Source organism: Lygodium microphyllum, chromosome 30, assembly GCF_053477565.2.
Source record: "Lygodium microphyllum isolate KBCC chromosome 30, Lygodium_microphyllum_v1.1.10, whole genome shotgun sequence".
NCBI classification, from domain to species: domain Eukaryota; kingdom Viridiplantae; phylum Streptophyta; class Polypodiopsida; order Schizaeales; family Lygodiaceae; genus Lygodium; species Lygodium microphyllum.
This window is the reverse complement of record NC_141164.1, coordinates 80,367,241-80,381,785: the sequence shown is the minus strand read 5'-3', so window position 1 is coordinate 80,381,785 and position 14,545 is coordinate 80,367,241.

The window sequence follows — 14,545 nt, the reverse complement described above, 5'->3', positions numbered from 1 at the left end:
TTCAATAAACACATAGAGTCTTTTTTTCCAGAAAATTATTATTTTGAAAGCACTAATGAAAACTTGGGTTCATGATAGGAACGAAAGACATCGCAGCAAGACCATGCCCACCGACTCCCATTCAATGGAGGAGGAAAGGATGCAATATCAAATCACCCTAGAAAACCGCGCCTACAACCAGCTCAAATTTTGAACCATCCATAACATAGAGGGTGTGGTGACCAAGGAGGAAACAACCAAGAGAGTTGTTGAGGAGTGCAACCTCACAAAGTACCTTGAGAAGTTTGCACAAGAGCCTGACCACACGAAGTGTGTGGAGTTCCTCAGGATGTACAACCTAGACCAGGAGTGCAGCATTGTGACGGTGGGAAGGGGAGAAAAGGCCAAGCAGGTGCAGGTACACTTAAACCCAGCCTTGGTGGAGAAGGCGTTGGGGTTGGAGCCAAAGGTAGAGAAAAATTATAAGAGAGATGTTTATGCCATGCTTAAGATGAAGAGGGAAGAAGTGCTGACCAATGACGACATCAACATCTAGGACATTCCTGATGTGGAAGCCCATCTACAAGCAAAGCTAGTGCATGTGCTCTTCTCCAGCTAGTGCTACAACTCCTTGATGCATCGAATTAGCATGCATGTACTGGAGAATGTGGCAGCTTGCACCTTGGAAGAAGTCGACTAGAATGGCTATGTACATAAGGCCATTGACGTAAGACCGTTGACATAAGACCGTTGAACAGGCGGCAAAAGTGCTTGCTTTGGACAGTAAACCAGCAGGTGGGGATTCCCCAATGTCCAAGACCACAGAAAGAAAGAAGGCCTCATCCAAAGCCTCATTCATTGGCTACAGAAGCATTTTGATTGCCCTCATTCAGGAGGCAGTAAAACAGGCTCAGGATGCAGAGGAAGGAGAAGGAGAAACACCCCCCTCACTAGGACGAAGAGGTATCTAGTGACAGAACTGAGAGTGAAGAAGAAGGGGAAGAACAGAAGGAACAGATGAGCAAGAAGACATCAAAGAAAGCTATTAAAAAGAAGACACAAAAGAAGAAGCAGGACGAAGGCCGAAAAAAAGAGAAAGAGGATTTAGAGAGGGCAAAGAGGGAATCCCTCAAGGAGGCCGAAGAGAGGGAGAAGAAGAAAAAAAAGGAAGCAGATAGATTGGAAGAAGAGTCTAGGAAAACAGAGAAAGATAGGGAGAGAAAAGCTACTGAAGAAGAGGAGGAGCTAAGAAAGAAGGAGGAGGAAGACTTGGTCAAAGCTACACGCCGGTCAATCGAACAACAAAGCATTGGTAGATGACCTAGGGGCTATGAGCCCGCCCAGAGAGGATGGGCCCGGAGCATGTAGGTGCCATAAATTGTACTGTCAGCTGTCACTGAGGGCAAAGGCAAGGCTCCCATCCACCCTATTCCGACCCTCCTGGTTCCTCCCACCAAAGCAACAACCCTCACCCCGATCATCCCCACCAATGCAGATGTCTCAAACTTTGTGGTGTGGATGCAGTACTTTATTAACAAAGAACTAGCCCAAGGGAAGAGCACCGAGACCATAGCCACATGGTAGAAAAGGCTGACCACGGACGCCGAGTCAAGGCAGGATCCGAAGTGCCAGAAAGTGTAGGCCTTGACCACTCCCATCCACACAACAATGATGCCACCAGCTAATTATGACGAGTACATTGCCAAGCTGCTCTCTCAATTGGAGAAGGCTAAGGAGGAAAGGAAGATAGCTGAAAAAGAGTCGGTGGTTGCATTTTAGCTCGAAAAGACCCAAGTAATAGCCATGCAGCAAAGGGAGATCTTTGATCTCAAACAAGAGCTGAAGGCTAAGGATGACAGGGAAGAGGGCTAGAGGCAGATGGAACACAGGAACTTGTGAAGATGCAAAGAGAATACAAGCTCTTGATTGTGCAACATGAAGAGTTGACTGCAAAAACCAATCAGATCAAAAATTTATGGCTGAGTTTACCGCCATGGATGAGGAAAGAAAGTAGGAGTTAGAGCAGTAGCAAAAAGAGATCGAAACCATGACCGAAAAGCTGAACCAAGGAAAGAAAGAATAGGAAACCATGAGGAAAGAGCTAAAGGAACAAGAGCAAAAACTCGTGTCCTTGGTCCAGAGGCAGGTGAAAACATGAAAGAGATGAAGAAGAGAGCCGAGGAATGGGTAGGGAAAAATGAAAGAAGGGTGAAGACACTAGTGCGGCGCCTGGCTTTAGTAGAGAAAGAGAAGATCCTTGCATAGAGCAAAGCAGAAGCCACCCAAGTAGCCTTTAATACCCAGAAAAAGGTCTTTTTAGATACACTAATGGACACCACCTGCCCAGAAGAAGGAGAGTCATTGGAGGTGGTTAAGAAGAAACTTAGTATCGCACGCAAAGCTCTGCACGCAGGGCTGCGGATGCCACCCCAACCTGCAAAGGTTAAGCTGAGCTTGGATGATCAATGAAAGTACCTGTTACTAGCCGGCCTAACCCCCCAGGAAATTGATGCGATAGGGTTTGAAGAGGGAACAAAAACAAGGAGATTGGCAGAGGGATGAAGCTGAACTTCAATTTGATATGGGAAGGTTTAGAAAAGAGGTGATCTCACAGCCCCCCTCGACGCATTCCCAAGAGCAACAACTGGTCGACACATCTGCGGAAAGACAAGCCGCGCTCAGGGAAAGAAGGAAAAAATTAGTAGAAGAAACCAAAAAGTAGCTAAGGGCCAAGCCAGTCGTGCAACCTTCCATGTCCCTCCCACCATGCCCTGATGACATTCCCGTTGGATTCCTCCCAGTGCTAGGTGACAACAAAAATAGCAGGGTGACAGTGTTTGGATGGTCGCTAGCAATAAGAAGTGGTTCAAAAGCAATCGCCAATTGTGGAGAGTGGTCATGAGGCAACAACAACAATTGTGTGGTTGAATCAGCAAGGCGATGGTTGGAAGGTGAGAGAATAACCCCACGTTTATGGCGTACCCTCGTAGGGTAGGAGTGGATTTTGATGCCACCCTCCACGGGTGATATGATTTTCCCATTATCTACAACTCTAATGTTGTCTCTTTTGAACATGCCCTCATCTTCAACTCGGAAAGCTAGGATGACTACATGACTCGCTTCCTCATTGACTTCTCCTCTTGCCCTGATCTAGCTTTCATAACTACATGTAATTATCTTAGGCTTCTTAAATTATTACTTAATCAGCACCTGACTCCGCAAGAACATGGCGTGTCTCCCCTCTTCTTTTGATCCTAATGCCATCAATAGTTGTGCCATGGCATGCCTAATGATGAGGGCTAGCCTCCTCCCTTCTTTTTGTCTAGCTCTCCTAGAAGACATGAACGACAGCCAGTTCACCAAATGTTATCATCCTTTGCTCTCCACCACTTCACTCCACCTTCGCATGAATCTTAAAGGATACATGCAGAGCTGGCAATTTTTGAGCAAATCCATCCAACCCCCTTCTCCACCTAATTCAGACGATGAGAATTAGGCATTGGTTGTCATGCTACTAGTGTAATACTTTTTATAAAAAAAAAGAAAAAGAAGAAGAAGCAAAAGAAGAAAAAGAAAATCATGAAAGAAAAAGCAAGAAGAACATCACACAAGGACATGGAAAAAATGACTCACTTGAAGAAGCACTTAGCACCACATAAAACACGATCACTGCACCTAGGGGTCCTCAAGTTAGGCATACCTGGTGGCTTCGGTCAGCCGGCTCTGCTCCTAACCCCCTAGCCCTTTTGATCCCCCACTTCACGCTTAGGGCTCATCAAGGGCAGGATATACCTAGGGAGGTAACATTCGCCTATGGTTAGACCTGTCACCCTAAGCTACTTGCACTGCACCTCCCTTTACATGAATGGGGTCCTCAAGTTTGGGACGTCACCCAGGCTTTCCTTTGGTTAGATCCACCTCCCCATTCTACTAGCACAAGCACAATGCACCACACAATAAGGTAGACACTCCCCTTAGGTAGCGCACCGCACCTTCTCCTTTCAAGCATTACAAAAGGCGACAAACTACCAACTTTGGAGGCCCCCATCATCCACTTGGTATCCAATTGGCTTCTCCGACAAACATCATTACCAAGCTTCCACAAGAACCCGAGTCTACATGTGGCCCTACCTTCACCCGCGAACAAATTGCCAACTGCCTACCATTCCCCAACAGTAGCCAAAAGTGCCATGGGACTGGCACCCAGACTGGCACCCATCTCGGAGGGGGGGTAATGTTAACCCCAAGTTGAGATGGTGGAGAAAGATGGCGGAGAAATGAAGGAAAAAGTGGAAAAAAAATGGAAAAAGAGCAAAGACATGCAGACGGCCTCTAAAGCTAAGCTGGGGCAAAAAGTGCAATTTTAAATGAAAGGCACCTCAAAAAGCTCTAAAAACTCTTGTAAAAGAGCATCAGGCTCCCTCCTGTGCCAATTGTAAAATATTAGACGGGTGTAGGCTAGAGGCATAAGGCGAGAAGAGGGAAATAGAGAAATGACCTTGCCACAACGGCTGATCATGTAAAAAAGAGATGGGTGCCCATGGGATTTTAGGGCTTGTATATAAAGTTCAAAAAGTGAATGGAAGCTCATTCTTTGGGTGTGTAGCTAACAAGAGTTCTCTTCTTCTTCTCTTCTTCTCTTCTTCTTGCTTGTGTGTGCTCTTGAGAGAGGGAGTGTGAGAGTGTGAGGGAGTGAGGGATCAAGAGGGTGAAGCTCTTCACCATCTCCTCTTCTCTTCTTCTCTTCTCTTCTCTTCTCTTCTCTTCTCTTCTCTTCTCTTCTCTTCTCTTCTCTTCTCTTCTCTTCTCTTCTCTTCTCTTCTCTTTTCTCGTGCACGTGGCTATGGTGGATGGAGCTTGGAGATGGAGGAGGCTTGAGGATGCTCGAGCTAGCATATAGGATCGTGGAGCTACCGACATGTGCGAGAGAGGAGGCAACTCATTTTGGCATCAAGGTAAGCTCATTACACTCATAGGATTGACGGCACGTCGGTTAGGTGAGAGATAGCCATTAGAGCTCGCTTGAAATGCTTGAAACAATAAGCATTCCGTGGGTCTCGGTGGTTGAGCGTGAGCTCCCTCTACAACCGGCCACTTAGGGGACAAAACACCTTTCTAGTATAAGAAATGAGAGAACCAATGAATTGCAAACTTAGCAAGTGAGTGATCTGCATTAGAAATAAAAAATTCAATATTGACAAGATACTCTCCAATCTTGTCAGACCATGCTCTAGGTGCTTGCTTCAGCCCATAGAGCGCCTTCTTTAACATGCACACATATGTGGGATGCTCTAAATCCTCATAACCTGCTAGTTGCTCCATATACACTTCTTCTTGCAATTCACCATGCAAGAAGGCATTCTTAACATCCATTTTCTGCAAACTCCAACCTTTGGCTACTGCCAAGGCAATCACACACCTAACAGTTGCCATCCTAGCAACTGGACTGAATGTCTCCTCATAATCCATGTCATATGTTTGAGCATAGCCTTTTGCAACCAGCCTAGCCTTATACTTACTAACTGAAAAATTTTCATTATGCTTGACTTTGTAAACCCACTTACAGCCAATAGCCTTCTTACCCTTAGGTAAGGTACCAAATCCCAAGTCTTATTGGCTTCTAATGCAGCCATCTCCTCATCCATTGCTGCATCCCAATGAGCATGACCAACAACATCCTCAAAACAAGTGGGCTCAACATCCTCAACTAGTTTTACCATATAAGCATAGTGGTGAGCTGCATAACCTTCAAAACCAAATCTTTTAATCGAGTATCTGACCTTGCTAGATCTGCGTACCACCGGATCACTCAACGGAGCCTTTACATTACTATGAACTCTCTGTACACCTCGTGTCCTGATTGAAGGAATGACAAGTTCATCATCCAAACTCTCCGACCCACTAGAATCTCCATCAAATCCCAAATTACTGGTAGATGCATCATTACCATCCAACACTTTCTTCTTTCCTTTGTCCTTCCCTGCAACACTTATAGATCCACTTGAAGATGTGGGACTAGTCCTTAGTCTCCCAGACCAAGGGCTCACTGTAGGTATAGTACCAGATGATGTTTCTGGTCCACTAAGACTCTGTGATTCTTGTTTTTCTTTTTGCACATAGCTGTCCGGATCATTATCATCATCATCTAATACATCACCAGTAGGTGCATATTAGCTGCCCATCTCATCAAGAATAACATCCTTGCTCACTCTGAACTCACCTATGACAGGGTTATAACAAAGATACCCTTTCTGCTCTGAAGTGTACCCAATAAAAATACATTTTTCAGCCTTTGGATCAAGCTTCTTTCATAGCTCATCTGGCACATGAACATATGCAATACATCAAATACCTTCAAGTGCGATACATCGGGCTTCTTGCCAGTAAAGCACTTTTCAGGAGTCATCCCATGAACTACAGCTATCGGAGTTCTGTTCATAATGTAGACAGCAGTATGGACAGCGTTAGACCAAAAATGTTTGGGCATATTCTTTTCAACCATTAATGCCCGTGCAACTTCTGCAATATACCTATTTTTTCTTTCTGCAACACCATTTTGTTGTGGGGTATACCTGCAAGTAAATTGCCCATGAGTCCTCAAGAAGCCACTGAACTCATTAGAGAGATACTCTCCCCCTCCATCTGATCTCAAGCACTTCACTTTTAAGCATGTTTCTATTTCAACAGCTACCTTAAAAGATTTGAAGTGCTCAAACACATCATGCTTTTCCTTCATGAAGTATACCCATAGCTTCCTTGAACAGTCATCAATAAATGTGACAAAGTATTTGCTACCACCAAGAGATACATTCTGTGTAGGTCCCCAAGTATTTGTATGTACTATATCAAGTATATTTCTGCTCACTTCTCTATCATCCGAGAAGGGTTGTCTTGCCTGCTTACCAAACTGGCATGCTTCACAGACTTTATGCAATTCTAAAACTCTAAAAGAAGGAAACCTTGTAACCACTCTCTGGACTGCATTAATTTCAGCCTTTGCACATTTGCATGTCCAATACGTTTATGCCATATTTCAATATCTGTGACTACTCCTTTTCCTTTAGCATACATACCAGCATCCATGGCAGGAATTCCAGCATCTAAAGTGAACATTCGGCCAACTCTACTTCCTTTTGTGACCAACTTGCACTTATCATTAAAGTCTTCTACAAAACAACCTTTTGCATTGAATCGGACCTGCAACCCCTGCTCTACCATTTGGCCAACATATACTAGATTCTTTGTAATTGATGGCACATGTAATACATCTGTCAAACTCTTTGTCTGGCCATCATACAAAGACAAGGGAACCTTTTCAATGTGTGAAATTGGGTGGCATGAATCATCACCCGTCTATACATAACCTACGTTTTGTAAGTCTTACATCTCTTAAACCATTCAACATGACTGGTCATATGATTAGATGCACTTGAATCAATATACCATACATCATTATGTGTCCCCTTTCCTGTAACTGCATTCATCATATGCTACATAACAAACATATGCTCATTTTTGTCTTCATTCTGTCGTGAAGATGTTGCATAGTTTCCTTGTTGCAATTTACCACTACGAATATCATCCTTCTTTGCATAGCAATGGGCTACAATATGGCCTGCTTTGCCACAATAATGGAAAACAATAGCAGAATTTCCAGAACCTCTATTCTGCCATCCACCTCTAGAGCTTCCCCTGCCTTTAAAGTTTCCTCTGCCTCCAAAAACCTGCATTTCACCAAACTATTGATTGAACGTGTTTTGTTGGCTATCACCAGCACGTCCCATACCACGACCTCTCAAAGAGGATCTACCACGTCCCCTTCCTGAACTCAAGTAAAATGCTTGGACCTGTTCACCATTTCTTTCAGACGAGTCACCCTGCATATTGATCTCTTCAGTAATCATGAGAGAGATCAGCTCATCAAAATCTGGAAATGGCTTACGTACATATACTGAAGTAACAAATGATTTTCATGTCTTCTCATTGTTAAGGCCACTCAGAGTGGATGAAACCAAGTCATCATCATTCGGCATTGCATCAATCGCTGCTAAAGCATCTGCAATGCTCCTCACCTTCAACACATACTCATTGATAGACATTTTCCCTTTCTTCAAGGCATTCAACTCTTGCTTGAGTTGAATCTTTTGTGCCTTTGTATTTACTAAAAACATGCTCTCAAAAATTGTCCAAGCTGCATGTGAAGTTTCTGCATTCTTGATATGTCCCAGTATAGTATTATCAATGACTACAGATATCCAGTACATCACCTTTTTGTCTTTCGCATTCCACTCTTTCCATGCTTTTAACTCATCTGCAGTCGGAGGGATACCTAGCTCTGGCTCCTTTTCTTCACCTGAGATAAACTCATAAAGGCCCTTTCCAATGAGGATGTTTGTCACACGGAACTTCCATGAAGGGTAGTTGTTCTTGACGAGCTTCTCAATAATTGCATTTCCACTATTCTCTGCCATTATCACAAACAAGGATACAACACAACAAGCTAGTCTTCTGCAATCTTTCACAACACGTGCACATCAATACACCAAGCAACCTTTTTCACTGATTGCTCAATAGTACATGTAATCTGCAACCTATTTTCAAATAAACCTTATGTTTGCTTCCCGCAAATACCTCAAAAATTACGGATTCGCAATCTGTAACCTGCGTACCCACTTTTGGTCAATACAACTAAAATCCCAGTGTACCTTGAAACTACTGTCCGCAACCTTGCGGCTCTAAAATGGGGTCTGAAATGGTCTCAGATGCCCAAAATAATAGAGATCTACTAGCACACCAAATCTCACAAAAATCTGAGATTTTTGCTCGACCCTGCTTCCGGTGCCTCCACAGGCACTATCCAAGAGAGAGAGTGGAAGAATGGGAGAGATTTTTACATGTTGCTTGCTTGCTCAAACCTTGCTTCTTCTCCTTCAGTTCAGCCTTCGAAATCAGTCTCTCTCAGTGCCGCAGCTCTGATACCATGTCAAGAATTGCGTGATGGGGGGATGTGCTTGAGCTACTGTGCCAAACACACACTGTATACACAAGAGCAAGCTCACTCAAGAACATAAGAAGAGAGATGGAGGCCAAAATGTTTTCTTGCTGGTTTCTTCTTCTTCTTCCACACATTATACAATGTGCACAAAGTATAGATAAGATACAACATAAAGGAAAGTGGCCTTCTAAGTCATTTCCAACATGAACTATGCTTTTATGCTTAATCACTAAGATGGTCCACAACTTTAGACTTCCCTATAACGTGTCCGCTTGTCCAGTTGTGGGACACGTCTTAGCAACCCATCGCGAAGAGGGTCTAGAAAGCTCCACCTAACACTCGCAAGGAATGTCACAGGGTTTGCGATCTAGGTCTTTCTGAGTCTGCCCCGAGTGGAAGTGTTCTGCCATTCCCACTTAGGATCGACTTGAAGTCAGGGTTTCTTCCCAATTAGCAAGGTCTCTAGGAAGTAGCTAGCGTCGAGCTCCAGATGAACCACTTTGCGTAGGAACAACAGAGTCGAAGCGGATCCATGCTGCACTTGGTTCATGGAGAATGGGAAACGAGAGGGATGCGAAGCTCAACCTCTCTGCCATAAGGCATAGTCCCATTCCTTTTTCCTAAAACAGCATAAATCGGGATTCTAACCCTACTGATGCTAGGTCTTCATAGTCTCGTTATCTCGTCTTTTGAGAAAAGTTCCCAGCTAACTGGGACCACCCTTTCGTAGGACGGACCTAAGTCACGTCCCACTGCACTTTCCTCAGTTTGCTTTAGTTATCTAATTACCTACCACATTACGTTTGGCATGCAAAAGAAGCTTCCTTAATTAATCAAAGTAATCACGGGTTCCTTCACGTAACTTAGGCACTGACACAAAAATAATGTCAAGCAAGTTTCTTTTTCTCAAATATCTGTTCTTTACTTATCATAATCCCGGAGTACATCAAGTATCATGCCCGAAGGGGATCCCAACAATCTACAGGATTGTTGCTCCAAGTTCTGCCTATTGACTAGTACACGTGCCTCAAGATCCCATCTCGACTCAGATTGGCCTCTTGTGCAGGATTCGGAGACAGCTAGGGCTTGAGAGGAAAAGACTGTTGGAAGACTCAAAGACCTTGCTGAATGCCTTGCCTCGGTGGTGGAAAGTGAATGAATCATGGCATTGGCAAGGGTGGAGTAGTGGAGGCAGGTCTCAAAGTCCAAGAGAGAGCCTTTCTGAACATCATCATGCATTTGACCTAGGACGAGGGCAAGGATACAATAGAAGGGTGGAGGAGTAAGTTGGAACTTACAAATGAGCCTTGAAATATAGCCTCTATGAAAGAGTACCGAAAGTGAGCACTAGCCTAAGCACAGAGCAACAATGACAATACCTGAGGTAGGCTAGGCTTTTGACAAAGGAGACTAAAGAACTAGGGTTTGGAGAGCTAGAATAACATGCTCAACCATTCGCTACAGTCCCAATGGAACCGCCAAGATAAGAAGAACTAAAGTTCAAGTGAGGCCAAGACAAAGAAGAGCAGCCATATGAGCCAAACCCACCATAGCAGGTGTAAGCACAAATAGAAGAGCAAGGTGAGGAAGCCACCCCTAAGAGCATTATGGAAAGGAAGTGCAGGTAGAGAGGGCAAGTGGAGCTGGTACAAAGGAGACTCCAAGCAAGGCCACAACAAGTTCCTGAGGTCCAGATTCTACAAAGAGTTGAATGCTATCTTGTAAATTGGGTCTAGGACCTAGCTATCTGGGAGCGCTACCCTTGTTCCTTAGATAGTGTCCTATCTTTAAGGATGGTGGAGTAGGTGTTTAGGCTCACACAAAGGAGGCCGGAAAATAGATGGTAGAGAAAAGAGCAAGACACCCTACAAAGTGGTAGAGAGAGCCCACAGATTATTGGCAACACAAGCTTTGGGAGATTCCAAAGACTGTTAGTGGTGGATACAAAGCCCAACCAAAATGGCGGTCATGCATCTGGGAATCAACCTTGATGCTTGGATGGTCTTCTACAACACCATACTAGACGGGTGCAACGATCCTCCCTACATGCCATATTGACAGAGAATAGGGGTAGATTATAACTTGGATATGCATGGTAGGTATGATTTTCCAAGGATCTACAATGTGAATGTAGGGAGTCTAGAGGAGTGCCTAATTTTCACCGAGCGGGAAATCCGCCCATCCATCACACACTTCCTTGACGAGTTTTCATCCTACCCCAACCCCACCTTTATTACTACATGTAATTACCTTAGGGCACTTAGGATTTTGCTCAAGCAAAAGCACATGGCGGAAGAGGCTCAACTACCACTGCATATTTTTTATCTAAATGTAGGAATTGATAACTACGCGAGTCTTATGATGAGGGCCATACTCTTGCCTTCCTTTTGTATGGCCATCCTCAAAGATATGAATGACAACCATTTCACCAAGTATAGCCATCCCTTCCTATCAATAAGACCTCTAAATGTATGCATTAACGTAAAGGGATAGTAACAAAGAAAACCCTTCCTTACTAAGTCTCTTAGATCCCCTCGCAGTGTAGCTCTTGAAGAGCATAGAGATGATGTTTAGCGTTCTCCCTCCCAAAGTATTAAATTTTTTTAAAAAAAGAAGAGAAAAAGAAAGAAAGAAGGCAAAGAAAGGACAGAGACAAAGAACAAGAAAATACAAAAATGAAATTCTTATATACGGTTAGAGTGCCACAAACACTGCACCTAGGGACAATTATATCCCTAGCCCCTTTCCCCACTTCACACTTAGGGCACATCAAGGGCATGACACACCCAGGGAGCTTATGTTTGCTTAGGGTTAGACTTGTCTCCTTGAGTCATACCCACAATACCTCCCCTTGTACACAAATTGGGTCCTCAAGTGTGGAACAACACTAGGGGCTTGGTTCAATCCAACTCCCAGTTCCATTGGCAAGGACACCATGCACTGCACAGTGAGGAAGACACATCCCCAGGTAGTAGTATACTTCATTTTCATTTTCATGTACATTTGACAACTCATGATCAACCACCAATATTGGAGGCCCCATTGCCCACTCAATCTATCCTTGGCCTCCACAATCTCTCATCCTTTTTGTTATGCTTTTTCTCCATATCCATTCTCCCCAAAGCCCTATCATTGATCCACATGGCAAACCTTCAACCACTTGATTCCTCACCTACAAGTGCCATGGGACTAGCACTCAGCTAGGAGAGGGGGTAATGTTAACCTCAGTGCAAAGAAAGTGAAAAAGTAAAATAAAATAAAAAAGATGCAAGACAAAGCAAAAAAAGACAAGCCAACAAAAAAAGTAGGAGAAAAAATGCCAAAAGTGCAAGAAGCAAACTTAAAAGTCCAAGGCAAGTGCAAAAGGGAAAATGTGCATTTTAAATATAAAAGCACACCATAAATCCTTGTAAAAGAGAACTCGGCTCCCTCCTGTGCAATTTGTAAATGTAGACAGGCATGGGTGAAGGAATAATGTAAATAGGAAGGGAATAGGGAAAGAGAACCTAGGCAAACATGGCCGGTCATGTAAAAAAGGGATGGGCACCCAAAGAGAAGTAGGGCATGCATAAAAAGGCAAAAAGTAAATGAAGAAACTCATTCTTGTGTGTGGAAAAAATGAGCTCTCTTCTTCTTCTTCTTTTTCTTCTTGCTTATGCTTGTGCTTAAGAGAGGGAGTGTGAGGGAGTGAGTGTGTGAGGGTGAGGAACTGTGGTGGAGATGCTTTACATCTTCTCCTCTTTTCTTCCTCTCTTCTCTTCTCTTCTCTTGTCTTGTGTGTAGCAATGGAGCTTGGAGCTTGGAGCTTGAGGATTGAGCTTGCATCTTAGATCATGAAGCTACAAGAGGGCTTGTGGAAGGAGGCAACTCGATCAGGCATGAACATACGCTCATTACACTTGTATGTGCGAGAGTGCGCATGGCTATGTGAGAGATAGCCATTGCACTTGGCTTGAAATCCTTGAAACAATAAGCAGCTCGTGGGTCTTGGTAGTTGAGCAAGTTCTCCCACATGTGAATGAAATGGTGGTCTAGTAATGGCTATATTGTGGTAATGACCTAGAATGCTATGATGCTAAGTGGACTTGTGCCTCTGTTAAGTTAGTGTGCAGTGTGCTTAATGTAGCATGGCAAGTTCTAACCTAGATTGTGAATTTTATAGGAGTTATGGTGTAGCCTAGAGATAGATAAGAGCCCCAAGCAAAGCAAAGAGGTGTCACATTAGTTGCATATATGAAAAGGGTTTGGCTATGTGTGAAGTATGAGGCTCCAAGTTCCTAGTTAGGGTTATTGTGAGTCCTGAAGTCTTGTGATCCTAGTGTTCTTACGTTATGACCTAAGTCTACCTAGAGTGGAGGGCTAAGGAATGAGTATTCTATGAAAGGTGTGGTTACACACTTGTTTGCAAAGGGTTGGAGGGTGCTAGCCTAGGATCCCCTAAGCTAGGGTTATGTGAGGTAAATGTGGTGTTCGAGTCATCCAATGTATCACTATGCTTAAGTGTGTACATGTGTGTGCCCTATCCTTCTAGATGCAAGTGTATATGTTGTGTATGTAATCTCTGTGTGCGGGAATGCTATGCCTTGTGCTCTTAAGGTTTCCTAGTTCTTGTATGTGGATGGTTCCTACATGCCCAAGTGTATACAATCTGTCTTGTGCATATGTGTATGCTTGTAAAGGAATGCATTGGGAAATGTAAGCAATTGTACCTAACAATGTGTGCAAAAGTACATAAGCTCTCATGGAAATGTCCTATCATGTGGACCTATGTGCACGTGTAAAAGTGTGATGCTCATGTGTCCTAGGTATATGCAAGTGCAAGTACCCCAACACATGTATGCTAGTGCTATTTTGAGTGTCTGGCTGCTTGTTACTCACATGCTAGTGCCCTCACCTATGTATACAAGTGTTAGTGCTCTTGGATGATTTTGTGAGAATATGTGCTTGTGTGCCCTTAACTTGCATGGACTTATGTGCTTTCATGTACAAATGCTCATATGTATACTCATATCCCTATGTGTGTGTATGCACTTGTATGTGCCTTCATGCTAGTCCTCTCATGTGCTCCCATGTCTACGTGCTCTATTGTTTGCTCTTATACTTTTCATGTGTGCTTGTGCTAATGCTCAATGCTTGTATGTGCTCAGGTGTATGTGTGCTAATATGTATGCTCATGTTGTTATTATTAACCCCTTCTAGAAAGGGGCTAAGGCTCAACATTTGTTTCCAATTGGGCCAAATAGGCCACACTAAGGCCTAATAAGGCTAGTGTTTGAGTTCAATTGATAGGCCATTTGTTATTTGGTTGATTATGAGGCACTTAAGGCCCATAAGTCTTAGGAAATTTAGGACTTTTATTTTTGGGCCATGCATTATTGGCCATGAGGTTTCTCAAAGGCCCACAAGGCCTTATTTTTGCCACACTCAGCCATTTAAATGGGCCATAAGGCTTTTGATAAGACCTTGTTACTTTTAGCCATTTTAATTAGCCATGATGCATTTAATAAGGCCTTGTAAGGCTCTTGATCTTTTTGATTTGGCCATTTAGTTAGCCACAAGATGTTTAAATTG